The 20,214-nt window shown below is 40.2% G+C and overlaps 1 long non-coding RNA gene across 1 annotated transcript in view; it reads right to left on the minus strand.

The window, feature by feature from the left end:
• LOC116663601 overlaps positions 1-17,435 on the minus strand; it is a 190,346-nt gene extending 172,911 nt beyond the window's left edge. Inside the window, exon 1 of the long non-coding RNA XR_004319821.1 lies at positions 17,288-17,435. This is a non-coding gene — a long non-coding RNA (uncharacterized LOC116663601). The remainder of the gene's footprint in view (positions 1-17,287) is intronic.
• Between the last annotated feature and the right edge of the window lie 2,779 nt (positions 17,436-20,214).

Here is a 20,214-nt window from a genome sequence, read left to right on the forward strand (position 1 = left end):
TATATGTACAAGAGTATGGAGAACCTATTCATGTCAAAAAGCCAATCAAGTGCTTTTCCATTGTTCAGATTGAACAAATTTCAATAAAAACTCCTATCCACCACACCTCCACCGTAGTGACAGTCAATCAATTACATCCACAGAACGAACAACAACTTGAATATTTCCCTTTTAAATTAAGCCATGTAAAAGAAATGATTTTAAAATTAGATTATCATCCAAAGAGTCTGAATAGAGGCAAACTTTCAGTGACTTCTGAAAGAGCTGTATTTCATCCTCAGTAAGAAAAATATCTTCATTCCCATTCTTCCCTCTGTATAGAACTACTATGGATCGATACATAACACTTTATAAGTTTGAATTAGTTTCTGATCTATCTAATTGTCAACACAACTTAGCATCTTGAGATGGGATTTTCTAAATCCCCCTTGAGTTCTATGTTGTAAGTCAACAAAATTTCAATTTCATAAACTTTGGAGATAATAAAAGAGGAGCCCAATTCTCTCTCTCTCACACACACACACATACACATACACAGTAAAGGAATATATATTTATTTAATAAAGGGAAAGTTTACACCAAAGGCAAGAAGAATTAAAACAGTTGTTTTACATTGGATCATAAGCAGTTCAGAGTGGAGGAGGTGATAGCCTGAGGGTTACTGCACATTGAAACATTCTGAGTAGGTGCTGATGTATTTTTAACTGTGGGGGGAGGGGGGAAGCAGGCTTGATTTACTTCATTTGGAACCAGAAACTAGCCCTGGCAGGTGTTTTACTGCATTAAGCATATGGGCCTCAAATGTCGATGACACCCCTACTGCTTTCATTTTTTAAGTCAGCCTATTAATAACACCTGACAGCTGGGTCAAAAGCATATGCTATTTAGCCTTATTGTGACATTTTGGCTCATCAGGACACCACTAGTGATTATTCAACCTTGAGAGTTGCTATCTTGTAGTCTTTTGAAATTATGACTGCTCAACAGAGTAAAACAACCCATAGATTCTAGCCAGAAAGCTTTATAAAATTGTCTGTATACCATAAGTGAGTTAACTGGCCCAAGTATTCAAATGCTTTTAAGTGTGAAGCAAAATCAGCCTTTAGAGTAGATGGCATGGATGGATCTACAATGCTGTGATTTAAGGGGTCTTGGCACGGAATGCTGCTTAATACAAAACCCCCCAAAAGAGCAACACCATTTTATTCTCATTTGCTAATACGTAATTAGAAAATCTTCGCAACGAAGCTGGGTATACAGAGGAGGATGGTTAAGGAGCTTAAGGGAGAGGTCATTTAAGAAAAGGAGCACAAAAAGAGGAGTAAAGAATCTATAATAATAAGATGATTGGTACTACTAACTGTAAAACTTAATTTTATCTAGGGCTCACTGTGTGACCTTCTACGCACTGCGCATTCGTGGGTCCATTTACTTTCACAGCCAAAGGAGACTAAAGACCAGGGATTAAGTGCACAACACACAATTGCTGGGAAGCAAGTCTGGAGCAAGAATCAAACTCCTAGATTAGAGAACCAAGAAAGATATCCAAAGTCAACATCCATCTCTCATAATAGGCATTGAAGCAGAGAGGCTCAGAAAAAGACGGAGGAGCATGTTGTGTGTGAGTATAAATATATTCCTCTGTTTATGGATCGATAAGCCAGAGCTCTATTTGTTGGATTCCACAAAGTAATATCAAAGTCTGACTCAAAGAAAACAAAGTAAAAGTCACTCCTAGATTCTTCCTTCCTTCCTTTGCCTCCCCTTCCTTCTTCCTTCCTTTCTTTATTTTCTTCTTTCTTTCTTTTTCTTTCTCCCTCCCTCCTTCCTATTTCTCTCCTTATCTATCTATCCATCTACTCTTTATTTTTGTTGGTGTTCTTCTCTAAATGAATCCGGATCATTTGATAGTAAACCCTGGGCAGACAGAAGTAAGGCCAAAGAGATCTGATGCAGAGGCCAACCCTTATTCTGAGCATGTCATTAAAAGCTGCCAACATGATTCTGCCAAACATTCTTCAAACATTCCCCACCTGTTAGGATACAGGATAAGCATCTGGGTGCTTCCTATTATAGGAATAAGAGCAATTAAACAGGAATTTTATGACAATATTTTGATGCTCTGGCCAGATTCCCTGCCAGCATCTCTCCTGAAGGGGTGTTCTGAAATGAATCGAGGACTACAAAATCTTGGAACGCCCTGACCATCAAGTAGTAGGAATAAAGCCAGCACGAAAATTACTAAAGTTTGGGGAGAAAAGAAATAATTGCATCTTCTTTCTTGAAAAGTTGAAAGCTGCACCAAGGTCCACAGAGTTTGCGATTGAGACCACAGTTGTAGCTACAGACCAGGGTAAAACAGCCGCAGACGCACCTCCTTTCAGAGAAGTGCATATGTTTCATTAATTTGGCACAATATCCAGGGACGCCGACCCCTCCAAAGCAGTACTCTACAACGAAACCTGAAGTTGTTTTTGTGTGAGTGTGTACATGTGTGAGGGAGTGTTTTACAGAGTTTTTCTTTATTTCTTTACTGAATTGGAAATAAGTGTAAGTGATACTATTCAGCCCTAAATCCAAAGTTGAAATTTACATCTTATCAGCAGGCTAGTCAGGAAAGTTTAAATTTCTGTCCATTTTTGTGTGAAAGTAAGTGTTAAAATGTGTCATTTAATTTAAGTTTAATAACTGTAACATACACATACAAAACTGATTTAACTTTTAAATGAGACATTGAACCTACAAGAGAAAACAATCTAAAACTCATAAAAAAACACACATTTATATGGCAAGCCTTCTAACACGGATCTTCAGAGGTATGCATTTTAATTTTTTCTTTGTTGTTGTTTTCTGTGTTTGTTTTTAGCATATTTAGTAATGTGTTTTGTCAGTCAAGCATCTTTTCTGCTCCCAGTAGCATCTGCTTTCCACACAGTGAAACTGACTTACTATGAAGCTGAGGGAGAAATGTGTGCCTGTCTACAGGTTTTGAGTTCTCGATAAAAAAAAAAAACAAACAAACATATTCAACTACATTATACTTGCAGTAATCCTTGGGAGATTCAGAATTTGAAATCCCATGTAACCTTAATAGCACCAATTTTTTCTTTCCCTCTGGGGACTGAACAAAGTACACTCCCCACTCCTATTCCTGAACCAAAGATGCCACACAGCAATTATTCCTTTTTTCACCCTTTGATTTGTATTTCACCTGACACCATTTATTTATCCAAGTTGAAAAACCAGGCACTTAAATATTTTAACCAAGGAGGGTATATGAAATGATTTTAATCACTTCAGTTATTTTCTCTAACCTTTAAAAGGCATCAATATTTTTTTACTTCTCTTTGCAAAATGACTGAGGTCATGTAATGTTGATCATCTCCTCTTGCAAATATTTTAAAATGAAATCCTAGTGTGAAAATGCACATGTTTCATGTAACTACTGCTTCAGAAAAGTAAACGCACGGTGAGGAAAGGCAAGATCAGCCAGAGAAATGCTTGCCAGCTTCTGGTGAAGTGGATATTCCTCAAAAAGAAAGGATCCTGTAGAATGAAGAGAAAGACGTGCTCTAACAGCATGCCTGTGCCTCTAAGTCCTCACGGTGAAATGGAGCAGGACCCTGCAGGGCCCTTCTGGGTACAAAGGCTTTTCAGTGTCCCCTGTTTCTTGTTTGTAGGGGAAAGACATCAGCCTCCTAGACCTTCCCTGAGTTCCAAAGGCAGATTCAAACAGTTACTAATTAAGGTGGTGAGGGGACACAGAAACAAAGGAAAGGCATTCAAGAGACAATAGTGCAGCGGTGGGGTAGGGTGCTGGCTCCTCCTGGGGGTGTGCACAGCTATCTGACTCAGATCTCTGAGTTCTTCTACAGGAGCTAAAGCCCCCACACAGGCTGGAAGATGGTAACTTCAGGCTGAGCACAAGCACAGGACCCCAGACTGGTGGGAACCAGAGGGCTGATGATAAAGATTCCTGGAACACCAGCCTGTTACTTCCCCACTAACCAGTCAGAAGAAAGTCACATACCCTGCAGCTCTCCCCTCAAATCTGCCTTTAAAAACTCTTCCTTGAGACACTTCAGTGAGTTCAGATCTTATGAGCATGAGTTGCCTGTTTTCCTTGCTCAGCCCTGCAATAAATCTTTCTCTGCTCCAAACTCCAACGTTTCAGTTTGCTTGGCCTCACTGTGCGTTGGGGATAGGAACTTGGGTTTGACCATTAAAGTCCTTCTGTCTGATGAGCACGTTTCTGGGGGACAGGATGTCCCGTACAATAGAAATTTTTAAGAGCTGGGACATGGGCTAGTCACAGCAATTGTAAACTTAGGTGGGCGTATCAACACCAGGGATTTTAAAAGTCACACATAAGGCTTCCTTTCTCCCTGTTCTGTTATGAACATCTGGGCAAGGGGTTTGGGGGGAACATGCCCTTTCAGCCCCCATTCCTGTTATGAATGCTGTTACCTGTCTGCCGAGTACAGTGTATCCCATTTCTCTGATGTGCTGGGACACACTAAGCATATAGTAAAAGTATCTAATCCTTTCCAAGATGAATTGAGACCATTTCAAGATTCATTTCCTCCAAAGTAAGTTCAGGAAAATTGGACACTGTTATTCAGCTGCAATGATCACAGTTGAGGACAAAGAGAAGGGGAGAAATCTGAAGCCAACAGCAGCACCCACTCTCTTATCCCCTCATAACCTTTCAAACTCTTGCTCTAGTTATTGTGTCAGATGTTCTGCATGGTGATGCAGGAGAATAAGGGCTTGGAGAATCTATGGTGCCAGAGAATCATAGGGATGATGGACAAACAGGTCAAGACTAGGTAGAAAATGAAGACAGAGGTGAGAGAGTCGTGTATACTGGCATCCATGAAGAGAACGTGGGCAAGGAAGCCTCTGTGGGTTTAAAGAGGAGGAACCATGGGAAAGCCATGTCCACCAAAGCCCTTCAGTTCTTGTAGTTTAGAATTTCTTGAGAAGAAGCAGTTCTGAGTATTCCCGGCAAAAATCACATCCGTCTCCCACCAGTATCAGGCAGGAGAACACCAAGACTAATTAACTGATGCCCTTTGTCCCATATCTTTCTTTGCTCTTCCCCCAAGAAACCATCCCGGCTCTCTCCCTCACAACCATCATCAGCCTTTGTTATAAAGACACCAACTTGAAGGAATCTTCCCCAATCACTGTATTTAAAATAGCATCCCCCACAAGTAGACCATACATCTCTCTCCAGAGAGAGTCTTTTATTTTTCTGTTTTTATTTTGAAAGCATACCATACTTTAATAATCGAGACAACGCAGCTGTTTTTTTTCCAGTGTGTTTCAGAGTTAGCATACTCTCTCCCCTTTTTTTTCCACAAAACTGATTATCACCTGACACATACAGGTATTCATTTAATTGATTATCATGGGCTCACTCTATTTTAAGCTTCAGGAGAATATGGATTCTTATCTATTTTGCTTACTGCTGTATCTTCAGTTCTTAGAATATCTGACACATGCTAGGTGCTCAGAAAATACCAGTTGTATATATCATCTTTGCTCATAATTTTTGCCCCAAGGATTACAAATATCTGCAAAAGGTTGAAAATGAGTCTAAAATACCTTGGAGAAACATTCACCAGGTTTGCAGAAGGCTGGGAAGGGTCCTATCCTACAGAGGGACTTCTTAAAGGTGTTCAGGGTAGAGATGGCAGTATAGGGTAAAAAATTCTATGGGTTTGGGAAGAGGCAGAAGGGTTGTTCTGGTCCAGAGCATCACAGTGTCTGCAAGGCTTTCTGAATGAGGAAGGAAAGCCAGCCACACAACCTGGACTGGGACATCCTGTCACCAGGGGGGACCCTCCTTACTGCTCAATTCCACTCTAGCAGGGAATGCATATATTACCCTGGACAGACAGACACCACTAGATTTCAGATACCTGCCATAAGCAAAAAACATGCTGCTCTGAAATGATTCAAATTCATATTTAAAACTTTGAAAAATACAATGTAATGAAAAGAATAATTTCCTTTTCCTTTATTTGATCTCACTCATCCCAGAAGAAAACGTACTTTCTACTCTTTTACTATCAGTAACATAGTAGTAAAGAAATCTCCATCAGATGGAATCTCTTCCCCAATTCCCCCAACCTCCCTGAGTTACTGCTGGCACAGCTCCCAGATACCTTCCGACCATACATTGGTATCAGGTTTCCCCGGCCAGACAACAAATAAAAAGTTTTGAATACAGTAGATTTCTTAATTGATGAAGCCGGATGTAAGACACTTGCCTTCTTAGTGAGGCTTTTGTGAGTATTTATGCTTGATTACTACATCTGCTTTCTTTGTTCATTTATTTGTCTTTGTTCAGTTATTTACCTGAATTTCCAACTTTGGTTTCCCTGAAATTCTACTTCAACTGATTGGTATAGTAGAAAACTCCTATGCCATTTTCACCTATAAACACAATAGGGAATATATCCTTTTTTATTCCATAATGAGTACTTTTCTGTATTCTAAATTAGTTATATTTATTCTAAGAAACTGGGGGGGTCCTGTTTTATTTAGCAGCATGCTACCTAGAAACCCTGTGAATAACTGGAGTGTATTTAACCATGGGATGTAAGCGTGTTTTTGCTGCAAATTACATATACCTACCTCAGTGCCAAACTTCACTGAAAACTTTTAACCAAACCTCCATCGTCTATTTTGTATTTTTCTAAATTGCAAATTTACAGAGGGCAGGAATTGATATCTTTGTTTAGTCACTATTCCAAAGCATCAGTATCTCATGTCATGCCTCCTGGCACTGAATAAATACTGATTTATGAAAACCATAAATTGGGAGATAATGATCCCTATTAATCAGTGGGGAAGAGTATGGGGAATCTGCAGTTGCAATTCAGAGATAGTGAAACACTGAATGGTATATTTTGATGATTTCAGGGTTATAACCATTCAGTAATATCATCAGATCAGAGTGTGTGTGTATGTGTGTGTTTGTGTGTCATTTGCACAGGTAGACATGTATGTGATTACTTCTAGGCAAGCGTAGGACAGTGACAGAGAGAGTTTGTTTAGTTTTGAATGTCACAATGTTTGCTGCTAGAAAGATTCAGTAATTTACTCCTCCTCACTCAGCACTCTTAATTCCACCATCCTGTAACCCTTTCTGTTCTTATGCAGCAGTCATATAACCCCGTATTTTTCTTTGTTGGCCAAGATCTTACACTTTCATGTCACTAATAGGAAGGAGACAAAAATACAAATTCAGAATTTAAATATGAAACCATATTTAATCACAATTTTCTCCTTTTCAGAAAATGTTCGTATTTTGTAGGTTTCAGACTCATTTATGACAAGATGTATTTTGGTATTCATTGGTCCTTAGCCAGGACTTTAGAGACCATCTCAATTTAATTTATGTTGAATAGTAACTAGTCCCATTAGATACTTATTTTAAAAATATGCTTTCATACGTTTCTTAAAGGCCAGAGAGTCTTAAGTCTTTTTAGAGATTAGCAATGTTCATTCATAAATTTGCAAAAGGTGTTATAAATAATGGTTTTCTCATCGTTGAAATGAATATTTTCCCATATTATTTGAAGGTGAAAAGTTTTTTTTTAACATTTAAAATGTTATTGGCATCCTTTCGGGAAAGCTCTTAATCCTAATTTATTTTAATGAGAAAGAAAGTGCGCCCCCTGGAGGAGAAGCATTGACAGTAATGAATAGAGTTAGAATGTGAAGCCAGGGTCTGCGGGACCTCAAGTCCGGGGTCTCTCACTGCACCACATTATTATTTATCCCTAATGGGACTCGATTCTGCAGCAGAGAGACAAGTTGTTTTTCTGCAAATAATAATTCCTGGATCATTTCCAACATCAGAATATGAATTCAGCGTAAAATGGACCACAAATATATGAAGGGTAAAAAAAAAAATCAATATTCCTTTCCTTATCATGTTTCAAGACTGTAAATTTAAAGCCACAGAGGAAACAGAAACTAAATTTTTAAGAGGTTAAAAGTATAAACTCCAAAAACATTTCAGTTATTGCTGGTATTTTTATTCTTTAGCGTCTCAGTGCCAGCCTACTCCTCAATACCAAAAATCACAGAAATAAGAAAGCAGGAGGAAATGAAACCCTTCTGTATACGTAAGAAACTTCTCAGAAGCACAATCCTGAGTGATGTGCTCTCAGTGAATTAGCAGACACAATGATAACTGAGTACTATGTACAGACAGGATGGTCAAATTTGTTTGACGCCTATGAGAAAATCTCTGGAAAAAAATAAGAGTGGTCAAGAGCATTAATGTGGGTTGAAGAAACATCACTTCGATCAGTTAGCTGTATTTGACGTACATAATCTTAGCAATCCCTTGTTACTAAGTCTATTAATGAATACATATTCATTTCCAGATGTTTCTTGAGTAAGACAACACTGAATTTCAATGGATGAATAACTAAACAAATTGTGGTAAATACATACAATGCAATTATTATGGAGGTAAGAAAGTGGAATGAAGTATGGACATGTTACAATGTGGATGAAGCTCTAAAATATCATCCTAAATGAAAAAAGCTAGACACCAAAATATTCACATAATATATTATTTCATTTATATAAAATACAGAATAGGTAAATCCACAGAGACAGGTTGTAGACTGATGCTTGCCAGAGGCTGAGGAAGAAAAAATGGGAGAGACTGTTTAATGGCTATGAGTTTCCTTTTGGGGTATGAGACTTTTGGGAACTTGAAAGTGCTGGTGGTTGCATAATATTGTGAATGTACTAAATGTCACTGGATTGTTCACTTTAAAATGACTAATTTTATGTTATGTGTATTTTACCTCAATTTTTAAAAAAAAGATTGAGTTAAGCATCTGGTCTTTTAGAGTTGTGTTCCAAACATAGTCTCCAACTTTAGGCTAGAAATAACCCTGTGCCTCTTTTTTGTTGCTTGATGTTAAAATAGTATGTTTTTCTTGGCATCTTTCTCTTTCCTGCTTTATAATCAGCATGTCCAACTTGCACAGAAAGGTCTCCCTTCTGTTGAGAAAAATTAACGGAGTGAATTATTTTAAGAACAATGCACAAACCAAGTTGAAATGCAAAGTAGATGCATTCTGCCCTCTCTCGCATTGCTCTTACATTGAACCCTGACATGAAATGGATAACAATGTGGAGTCAGGAACTACAGAGGGAGGACACACAGGTAAGAAGCAGCTCTGACTTAGGAGAGTGGAGGTTTGTTAGCCATGTAGGGTATAAGGCAGATTTTTCTAGCTGGTGAGGAAAGAAGGAACCGGAATTTAGAGGATGCCAGGAAGCACGTAAATAGATTGCCCAACATAAGGTCTCTGAAGAAACAGTGAAAATTTGTTTCTAAGGGAAAATGCATTTCAACTTTCAAAATTTCATATCAACCTGTTGTTTTTTAGTTGCTATTGTTGTTTTGAACATATAAGAAGCAAATATTTCCATTTGTGGCAGCAGCATCATTTTTCTGTGCAAGGTATTTTTTTTATTTTATAATTTATAAATGGATTTATTCACTCATACCTTTTTACCCTATTGCACCGCATCCCCCTACCATGACAACCCAGTTTGATGGACTCACTATGTACCCTTGACCCTGTAAAGTACAGTTTTTTAATAGAGATATTGAAGGAGATCATTCCTATGTAGTTCCCTTTTCCTTTCTATTCTTCTGGAAACTTCTCCTTTGTTCTAACTTCTGAATCTTTTTTTTTTAACATTTTTTTTATTGAGTAATAGTCATTTTACAATGTTGTGTCAAATTCCAGTGCAAAGCACAATTTTCAGTTATACATGAACATATATTTATTGTCACATTTTTTTTTTCTGCTGTGAGCTACCACAAGATCTTGTATATATTTCCCTGTGTAGTTTCTGATTCTGACACAATCCCCAAAGTATTTTTTTAGGAAAACAGCAGAGGATAGTGGGAGAAGGCCTAGGTTTAGGGACAGAACACCCACACATCTTGAGAGAACTACGTGCCTTTTTGTTACTAGCAAATCTAACATCAAATAGTCTTCTACAAAGCCACTCCTTTTAACATTATACTTTGACCACAAGTGCAATTACAGAAATAGGTAAATCATGTGTAAGGAAGCGCTCCGCCCACCCCAGTGTGGGAAACGACTCCCTCCATGCTGGGCAGTTCTAATGTAGGGCCCACCACAGCTGTAAATACAAATGTTCTGGGGGCATCTTCACAAGGGGAGCTGAGTATATGCAGTTTCAAAGTTTATAGATTATGCTTACAAAGTTTGTTTGTAAGCAAGCTTTTGAGAACTCAGCATGGATTTCTCCACAGAGAGAATGTTTAATAGCTGTGAGTATATCCCCAGGCCAATCCATGGAACTTAATAAAGCCTCAGGTAACTGAAGGCAATATTAGTACTGATAATAATATTAGGACTCCAGCAAAGACGGCTTGGCTATACATGTTAAAAATAGAATGTGGGGGCAGGGAGATGAACATCCACTTCTTTTCCATCTTGCTGGCTTCCTTCCCTCCCCTGAGAAGCCTGGTCCTTGGTGAGAAGAAAGGCAATGATCCTGAAATTACTTCCCTTTTTCTAATTCCTGGGCTTCACCTTCCTGCAACCATCTGGCTTACTTCAGGAGCAGAACCCAATGCCCCTGGAACTGTTCCTCACTCTGTCTCATCCTATATCATTTCCTCCAGTGAAAATCATATTTGCAAGTCAACAGGTGCCTCTAACAATTTCTGCTGTTAGAGAAGTACCCCCTTGAACGCCAAATCAATGTTGCCTCTTCGGGTTTCTCTATGACAGCGTGCTTCGGCTGTGGCATCTTTTCCAATTTCCGACCCTCCACATGTAGCTGGTTATGAAGTTATGTCAGTTCTACCTCAGAAAACAAATTCCAAATCCAGCTACTTTCCACCTCCTCTACTACTCTCTGTGTAAATTCCTGCCCCTCAATAGCTCATTTCTGCGTATAACAGCAAAAATCATACTTTCAAAAGACTCATGGGATCTTACCACGGCTCTGTTCAAAATCGTCCATACCCTTCCCATCACGGTGAGAACAAAACCCACAGCTTCCACGATCTAACCCATGTCTTCTCCCCCCTCGCATGGGCCACCAGAGTCACAGTGTTCTTCTGAGCTATCTTCCACACCAGCTTTTTGCACATATTATTCCCTCTTCTAAAATGTTTCCCTCTTGATACCTGCATGATTGTATCCTTCAAAATTTATCTCTCCTTATATTTTCTCTCTTCAGATAGACCTTTCCTTATCACCAATCTGCCTCCTCTTCCTTCATCACTCTCTATCACCCTGCCTTGCTTAGGTGTTCTTTCTAGCATTTTTCATTAATTGATAATTAAATTCTATTTGTTTATTATGAGTTTATTGACTAGAAAAGGTCGAAGAGCTTGTTCTCTTCACTGCTATAGCAACAGCATCTAGAGCCAGACCTCAAATATAAGAGACAACAGTGACTGCATGTTAAAGAAATCAGTGTTGTCATTTAGACACAACCATTTCATTAGCATCCAATGAGAACACCGCACTGCACAGGGACGTCCTGGGACTGTAAGTTTACTGTTTAACATGGAGAACAGCAACAATAAAATGTAAAACAGATAGTGAGAGTGATGAAGGTTAAGAGACATATATTTAAACAGGTTACTTAAAAGAGATTGTGTGCTTGCAGGGAGGGAGGTGAGAAGGGACAGACTGGGAGTTTGAGATTTGTAGATACTGACAGGTATATATAGAATAGATAAACAAGTTTATACTGTATAGCACAGGGAAATATATACAAGATCTTGTAGCTCACAGTGAAAGAGTATGATAATGAATATATGTATGTTCATGTATCACTGAAAAATTGGGTTGTACACCAGAAATTGACACAACATTGTAAACTGACTATAACTCAATAAAAAACTTTAAAAAATGTGTGCTTAATGATTACAATATGATAATGGTGAAAAGATATTTGTATGGCAAAACTTTAGGGTCTAATAAGCAATGATAAAGATTCAAATAAAATTCAGACACAAATAACAAAAAGAATGAAGAGTCTATTATATAATTATTAAGCCACCAAATGCATAAAGCCACTTTTTCTTCTCATGGCATAGAGTGAATAGATAAATGATTTATATGATTCTTATGTATTACTGAATACCTAGGAGTCACTGCAAGGCATTATGGGAGACACACATACCTATCAGAATCCCTGCTTTCAGGAAATAAAAAATCTGATAAACGACGTCACATAGTTATAAGCTTTATTGTTTGTTACAAACACTAAGTAACGTAAGTATTTAGCATATGAAATATTTAAATAAATGCTGCCATCAATTTTGTATGATTTGGGGGAGGCAAGAGAATCTAGTTTCAGAGTCAGAATGCCTGGGTTCAAATTACAGCTGTGCCCATTGGAACACTGACCTCACTTCTCTAAGCTCCAGTATCCTCTTCTGTAAACACATGGTTGACTATGATTAATTAATACAAACTACCTAACAGAGCACCTGGCATGCAGTAGTACTGCATCAGTACCACTGTCCCCAGACTTGAGCAGCCTGCAATAGCAATCCAATCTTCCAACTGTTTTTTCAGTGGAAATTTGTACTTGGTTTGTGCATATTGGAAAACACCATTTTCCTGAGCAGCTCGAAGTTTCTATATAAGAGATATTAAAAACTCAGCTCCAGTCATGCCAGGTTGATTTTTTTCTCTTTCTGTTTGGTGAACTGCTGAAGAACAACATAGTCAAAGGAAATACTCTATACAAATACCATTATACAACCTGTCATTAGGCACAACTACCCAGGTTTTACTGATTCAAGTACACATTTCTCAGACTGTCTTTTTCACCCTAATACTATCATTATCCTCTAATAATAGAATCCACAAGACATTTTAAGAGATCAATAAAAAACAAGTTCCTAAGAGAAAATTCATGAATTTCCTTTTTTAAAACTTCATTAACTATAAGAAACCTACCATTGACCATGATGTTAATGGTGACTATTCTATTCGTCAACATGTTTATAATTCATACAGCAACTAATGATTAGAAAGCATCTGATGATGACAAGCAATTATAATAATTATAGACTTTCTTTTACGTGCAGAACAGCACTTGGGCTGTGTAACAATAAAATAGGGCTGTAATTTAAAGTAATATTTTACATTTTTATGCAGTCGAGACCTACACTTATGGTTTGAAAAAATGCAAAACAGATTCATTTCGATTGGGTTGATTTTAAATGTATCAGCCTTATCATGTGTATGATATGCCAATGATTATTTCAAGGAAAAACTGAATTGGTTCAGCACCAAGATGGGCATACGTCTGCATCTGTAAGATTTCTATACACAGCAGTAATCAAACTGGAAAGGCCCACGTTCAAGTCTGAAACAGGGGTAGGACCCAAGAAACCAATGTTTACACAAACGCTAAAACATGCTTTCCAGATTACTTGTAAGCATTTCTACACTCACTTAACTGAAGAGTTGTTTCATAAAGAATTCATAAATAAGAAACTTGTAGAGAAAACAGGAAAATTTTCTGCCCATTAAGTAAACTCATAGGACATTTGGTCACATAGGTATACTATAGGGGCATTTTTTCTAAGTTATTTGTTTATGTTTTCACTTTTAACCACAGATCGTTCCTCATGGCTACTGATAATATCTTTCCAGGTAGAAGGCTAACCCTTGCCCAAAAGAATCACATTCTAAATGTCTTTTCTACATCATTTTCTTTGTTTCTGACTTAAAATGTCCTGCTTTTTATTCTAAGGGTATGTTCCATATTTAAAAAGGCTCTGGAATTCCTTCTACATTTTCTAATGTCTCGGAACTAGAATCAAAGTACTTTCTACCTTTAACAACAGAAGTCCCTTTGTATAGGTTCTACAGCCTTGAAAAAGCCCCGGAAATCCCAGGCTGCTATTCTTGACAGTTTGCATCCACTCTGACTTCTCTTTTCTGATGCTCCAAATTAAATACTGTCACATCTAGCATTGTACTAACTAGAACTGGTTGTCGTAGGCAAGTTTCAAATGAAAACCTTTCCAGAGAAAATTTCTAGTGGCAGCTGACTCAGGGGCTGCTTTGGGGGTGTGCAGAGAGGAGGGATGAGGAGGGAGGAGTTGGCTTTGGCAGGTGCTGAGGAGACAGCAACAGAGTTGCTCAGACCTTCATAGCAGACATTTATAAAATTGGGACAATCTCTACAGTTTTGGCAGAATTTATGCCCATGAAATATGCAGATTAGAACTTCAAGAAATTCCTCCTGTGTAAGGTTGATATCTACCATACCCCCATCCAGAGTAAAGTATCATCTTTTTAACAAGAAAAGTCATTTTTCTGCAAAATATTTAATTAGTGGAGCCATTTCTCTCTGAATTCTAAGTGTGACATCACCTTGTGTTAGACCAGGCAAAGCCAAGGGTATTAATTTTAAATAATTTTAGGTAGTTTTTGGTAACCCCAAGCCTGATTTTTTGTTTGTTTGTTTATGTAACTTGGGAAAAGAACAGCATATATTTTTTTGGGAGCATATCCATATTAATTTTATGTTCTGCAGGACCAAGATATCTACCTGTATCTAGAGCTTGTATGCCAGACTATATTAAGGTGGAGGAAAGGTTATACTAAAAAAAGCACAGGTAAAATGTCTACCATCTAATTGGCTCAATACATTTAGTTTCACATAAAATGACTCTTCAGTCTCCAACCTCTTTCAATTCCCTGAAGGTTAATGCCCACTAAAAATACAAACACAAGTTATTTATTTTTTATTTTCTTTGGATTAAAGAGACAATTTCTAAAGGGCATTTCACATGCATTTCATATTCAAAAATAATGCTGGATTTGACCTTAAGAAATGACTCAGTCTAAGAGTTTTCTTTGTGTTTGTTCATTCACATTCACCGCTGGTCAGATTGCTAGTTTTCCTGGTTCAAATACACTCAACAAGGACAATTCAGAAGAATGTTCATGTTATATATCTATATTATATTTCTCTATATCCATAAAATATATTTTTTATATATTTATAAAAATAGAAAATTCTATCATTATCTAAAAATGGTAAAAATAAAAGAAACATTTTAATGTATAATTATAACATTTTCACTTAGGCACATGTCTAAACTTTAAATGCTATAATCATAATAAATTTATTTTTCATGTATGTGACATACTGTTAGTCTTGAGAGACAATTAAACCTATCAAGTGGTCTGGTCACAGGCCGCCTCCCTCTCAGTTCTCACATCTCCTTCACTTGCTCTCTACATCCCAGCAACGCCTGCCTTCCGTGCTCGCCAAATGAAAAAATCACACCCTCTGCCTTGCTTTTACACTTCCTGTCACTAAGCCAGGAGCCTCCCCGACTCCCAACCCAGATTCACATGACTCAGCCTCACTAGACTCAAATCTCTTCAAATGTCATTTCCCCACAAAGGGCCTTTCCTGGCCACCTTACTTAATATAACACCCCCATCAATATTTACACATCTTTCTCCCAAGTTTATTGCCTTTCTTCTACATGGGAACATCAGGAGATCAGAGAGAACAGATATGAGTTGTTTGGTGCTGTACCCACAGCAACCAGAAGAGTGCTAACACATGTATATGCAGAGTAAATACTGGCTGACTAAAAGAAAGACCAGTCACTCAGGGTGCTGAGGACTCTGATGTGTTAGCTCACTGAAGGCTCACAGGACCCTAGTGGTTGATTAAAAACCCAGGAGGGAGGAGCAGGGAACAGGAAGGTGCTCTGCCTATGACCCAAGTAAACCGTTGACCACGAGGTATCCTATCCTTTTGTAGAAGTTTCCTCTCTGAGGTCACAGAGAAACACAGAGGAGGCAGAGACTGATGGAGAATTTCTGACTACCTGGAGATTTACCACCAGCATCATGGGAGTGGAAAGAGCCACTGAATCAAAAGGATTCAGTTTACAAGGTTGTATATAAAAGCTGAGAATAGCCTTTCCTGCTATTGGGACACAGAGCCTCTACTCAAGATGACTGAAATGTCTCCCAATAGCTTGGAGAAGTGCTAACATTTGGCTTCAGAGATAGTTCTTCAGTCCTTCTCCATATCCAGTATTTAACTATCAACCAAATCACGTATTTACATACACCTAACACATCTTCTGAAAGAAAGGTAGAGACAAAATATCCTGAAACAAAAAGAACTACAAATGTAAGTACAGAAATTTCTGTTTATACTCAAGGACTTTGCAGAGGTGTAATAGCACTTAATCCTGGGAAACAAAGGGGAGAAACTAGCCAAATCTCCACACCTGCGTGGGAAAAAGGCCCTTCCGTTCAGATAGCCCACTCTCGTTTTCAAAGCCTCAATAAAGTTTCCAGCATTTCAAACAAAATCAGTATAGGAAAATGTGCTTTGATTAAAAAAATTAGAAAGTAACCATTTCATCATAATTCCCCTGAAAATGAAGGTCTTTTTTTTACTTTCAAAATGTATGAGCAGCTATCAGAGGGACAATAAAGTTTTCACAGTGACTATTGCCAGGACAATGGTTAGGACAGTTAAGTGTGTTTTTCGATCTTTTAGTACCCAGACTTCTCATGTTCCCCAACATTCCCCCCCATACCAAAAAGAGTACTTTTTGTTTTCACCAAACTGAAGGAACTTCAGTAGGGATTATTTAAATATTTCCGTGGTAAAATTTAAATACCGTTCAAAATTCTGGAATACAAGCAATAGAATTTGGTTCCAGTTAAAATAGACTAAAAAGGAATTAATTGGATGATAAAGAGAGCTCGTGTTCACCGAAGGGCTGCAAAAGCAGTCTTTGGAAAACAGATGGGATACAAATGAGGCTGAGAGGCTAGAGCTACATTCAAGCCATGCTATGGAATGCTGCAGGCCGCACCCCGGACCCTAGTGATGCTCCAAGCAGCACTGCCTCTCCCTGCAGGAATATATCCTAATGTGTTTCCGACTTATGTGCATTAGGCCCCCAGAAACAGTCCCTCCAGGGTACATGTAATTGGCCCTGTTTCCATTCTCTGGTTTTGGGGGACCAGGAAGAGAAAATGGGAAGTTTTGCTTCAATAAGGAGGAGTCTTCCTCTTAAAATAGGCTGGGCCTGAAGGTCACCTGCCCGCGCCAGTATCTCCAAAAGCCACAGGTTGTCATCTGCCCACACACCTGCACCTGGACAGCAATTCCGTTAAACAATGGGGACGCTGAAACCCATACATGTTCCAGAACAACTGCACCGTGAAACACTTACCGAAAGAAACAGGAGGGTGAAGACCTGAAGCGGACCAAGAGGAAAAAACACCTTTGTTCAGCAGGATGGGACCCCTTGACGGTTTTCCATGACAAGTTTCTGAGGGACTTCCCGGCTTTCCAGCAGGACGGCCTTCCCAGGAGGACCATCGTCCACCATGTTGGAGCGGACCGACGCAAGAGCGAAGGACTGCGCATGATCCGTGCAGCCGGCACGCGGAGGGGCCAAAGCCCCGCCCAAGCCACCCCACCGCCCCGCCCACCGCCCCGCCCCTCGACTCACCCAATTAATGGAACCGGCGGGGAGCGGGCTCGGCTTCCTGATTCATGCTTTCGCTCCCTCATTAAAGCTTTGACTGAAATTCTCTTCTGGCTTCTTCGGCAACTTCTATTGATTAAAGAGCCCAAGAATCAGACTGGTACCATCATTTGTGGCAACTTCACCATGACAGTGAGGCTTTTTGCTCCCCCTAAAGGATTGGGGGCTCTCTTCCAGATGGCTGAAGGCAGCTTCCTCGCAGTTGACAAGCGGCACCTAAATTTTTTTGTTTCAATGTCACTGCGCTTGGTAAGTCTGCCTTCCTTGCTTGGAGGTCTCATTATCCACATTCAGGCAACCTTTCCCTTTCCCCTTTGTCTTTTTTCCCTCTTCCAGTTTTTCTCTCTTTCTTCTCCTTTCTCTGTCCCCTCCGCTGTTCTGTCACATCCGTTCAGAACGTGGACAGTGGGCAGCTCCAGCCCGGTTCCTCTCAGCCCTGAGTCCGCGCTCCCTCTGACCCCAGCTCACCCCGACGGTGACCGCCAGAGGCGGGAGGGTCTCGCCGCGCCCTGCAGACCTCGGCGGGCTGGCCTTGATGTGAGGTGAGGTTTCTGATAGAGAGGTTCAGCCCTCATGTCCTGCAGTGGCTGGAAGCCCAGTTCTCACAAACTTCTCTACATCTTTTCCCTGGGTTGAAGTCCCATTCGGGGGTGGATGTCCCAGTTGTGGGTTAGAGTCCGTAGGCACTGGTTTCTGGTGCTAATTCTCCCCGTGGCCGGTGGATGGAGGGCCCGATTGGAACTGCCTGGGCAGACACCCGCAGAGGGGCGGGGTGAAAGGACAAGCTCTCTGTCTCTCCCTCTCTCATTTCCTTTCTTTCTTCTTACCCTCCCTAGCCGAACCCTCCACTCCCCTCCATCCTAGAGGCCCCTCCTGGGACGACCTCTATGTTACCTCCCAGTGTTTTTCTGTTCTGCGCCCTGGACCACAGGAGGTGAGTTATGTGATCTCCTCTGCCGTCTTTCTCTTCGGCTCTGTTCCCCTAGAAACAGGGGGCATTGCCTATGTGAAGACCATTTAGAGAATAATTGGATCTGTTCCCTGCTGGGACTCCTTCTTTGTCCTCTGTAGCTTGTTTGTCACTCCTTCACTGTCTCCTTCTTGGGAGTTTTTGGGGACCAGGAACGATCAGATAATTACGTTGACACAAGGTCTGTGGGACTCCATCCTGCTCCTGGACCCTTTATCATTGGTCATCAGAAGTACAGCAATGAGGAAGTGTCCCAGGAATTCCCACAGACTGCTCCTTGGGTTGCATTCTTAACAGGGACAGTTCAAGTTAGACGGCTTAGAAAAGAACAAGCTGGCTTTCTTTTGTAATACGGCTTCGCCCCAATATGCCTTAGGCAACCAGAAGGGGTGGCGCCAACGTGGATCGCTAAATTTTAGCACCATTTTACAACTGGACCTATTTTGCAACCAGTTTGTGCCTATTAGTAAAGGTATTAATCTCACCCTGACCTCTGAACCCATTAGAAGCACACCATTTTCTAATGAAACTTGATGCTCATGCCGATATGGGGGGTATGGAGCTTACGGACCCCTGGAACCAAACTAGTCTCCAGGTCCAGCAGCCCCTTCTCTGTACAGAACAAGGAAAACCCTGTTGCTCCTGCCAGGAAGATATCTGCCTTCCTGATGTGGGAAACTTGCCCTCTGTTTATCCGTGATTTTCCACTTTAAACTCATCATGCATCCCTAACCAGACTCATTGGTGTGTGGACCCATCTCTCTTCTCCCCAGGCACCCAACCCAGCACCTCTTGTTCGTACATACTGGAGGGGAAGGGTAGCCCATTCCTGGAGAGTCACCTATAGCCTCCCGTCTGACTTCAGCAAGCATGAGGGAATAGGGGAAAGGGAAGAACTAGATGAGGGACCACTAGACAGAGGGCCCCTGTCCCTCATGTGCAGTAATACACCTGACTGGGTCTCCCTTTTTGGTCGCTGGTTTGATTCCACTTCACCCCACCAAGCTTGTACACACACACCTCCATCTATTCCTCTGCAGTCCACTGCGAAATAAACTATCCTGCGAAGGGAACCCAAGTTCCTCCTCCCAGCCTCTCCGGGCAGTGGCCTATCCATGCTTAGACACTATGCACTTCCAAGGAGAATGCACTTTGGGACGATTGGGCCCTAAAGGACTAGGTGTCACTGTATAATGCCACCTCTCAAAACAGGTGTAACAGGGCACTTGGACTAATTCTGACAACTGAGGCCACCATAGGACTGGCCCTGGGGGGGTTTTGCCTATCACAAAGCAATCTTAAAAATCCTTACCCAGGCTATAGAGAATCTGGCCTCAAAGATTGGTGATGCCTTAAGGGGCCTCTGGGAGTCATTAGATTCCTTAGCTAATGTGATGTTTGACAGTAGGTTAGCCCAAGATTACCTTCTGGCTGATCAGGGGTATCTCTGCAGTAATTAACCAAACTTGCTGTACATGCATTAACATCTCAGGGGGAAGTCAAACTAAATATTTAGGAGATTTTCAAACAAGCTAAGTAGTTATGTGTGTTCAGCAATCCCACTGTCCAAACTACATGGGACTTGATTAAAGTCTTTGTCCCAGGCATCATTTGGTTCCTGCCTTTCCTGGGTCCTCTA

This window comes from Camelus ferus, chromosome 5 (assembly GCF_009834535.1).
Source record: "Camelus ferus isolate YT-003-E chromosome 5, BCGSAC_Cfer_1.0, whole genome shotgun sequence".
NCBI classification, from domain to species: Eukaryota; Metazoa; Chordata; class Mammalia; order Artiodactyla; family Camelidae; genus Camelus; species Camelus ferus.